Here is an 811-nt window from a genome sequence, read left to right as displayed (position 1 = left end):
AAGTTTCTCCTTAATTTAATTCAAAGGAACTTTATTGGAAAGGGAAACAGACGTTGAAGTGTGAAAAAAAACTCAAACATTTACATAAACAGAAGAAATTTGTTTTTTTCTATTAGAAATACACAATATTATCCCTAATAAAATAGAGAACTCTGGATACTTGCAGTTATAATATATAATATAAATACAAATAGGTTTGAAGCTATTTCTCTTTTAGCTTGTAAAAATGTCAATAAAGTAAAATATATTAAGGATCTATAATTATGTGTCACAATGGAAAAATATACATTACTAAAGGAAAGCTGAGAGTTTCTGGGGTAGCTTCATGTAGTTTTTGACACGAAATGTTGGTAATAGCAGGGCAATGAGTCTATTAGTAATTACCTTTATTTGCTTGTATGTATTTACCTTTATTTTAAGTACTTTTTTAATTTAAAAAATATAGGTGATCGCCTTGTATTACAACCTTGCTCTGCAGTCCAATGAACACCACCGTGTAAAAACCAGCAGAGGGAGCAGGAGATCATTTCATAGAGCTCGAAGGTTCAACAGTGACGTTGCCCCGACGTCGGTTCCTACGTCAGGATGGCCGAGCGGTCGAGCAGCTGCAAAGCTGATGTCATGACTTGGGATCTTCCCACATTCTCTCTATGTAGCGTATATCAGAAACCACCTTTTATAATGTATTGTCTTTTCAAGTATCAAATGTATTAATGAGGTGAAATGAACCTAATAAATAAATAACATACCATCTTGCTGTTACCAAATGTCACATCACCACCATTATGACATTATTATCACACTTATTGTT

The sequence above is a fragment of the Morone saxatilis genome, unplaced genomic scaffold, assembly GCF_004916995.1.
Source record: "Morone saxatilis isolate NCDOM2014 unplaced genomic scaffold, NCSU_SB_2.0 Contig2, whole genome shotgun sequence".
Taxonomy (NCBI): domain Eukaryota; kingdom Metazoa; phylum Chordata; class Actinopteri; family Moronidae; genus Morone; species Morone saxatilis.
This window is presented reverse-complemented; position numbering follows the sequence as displayed.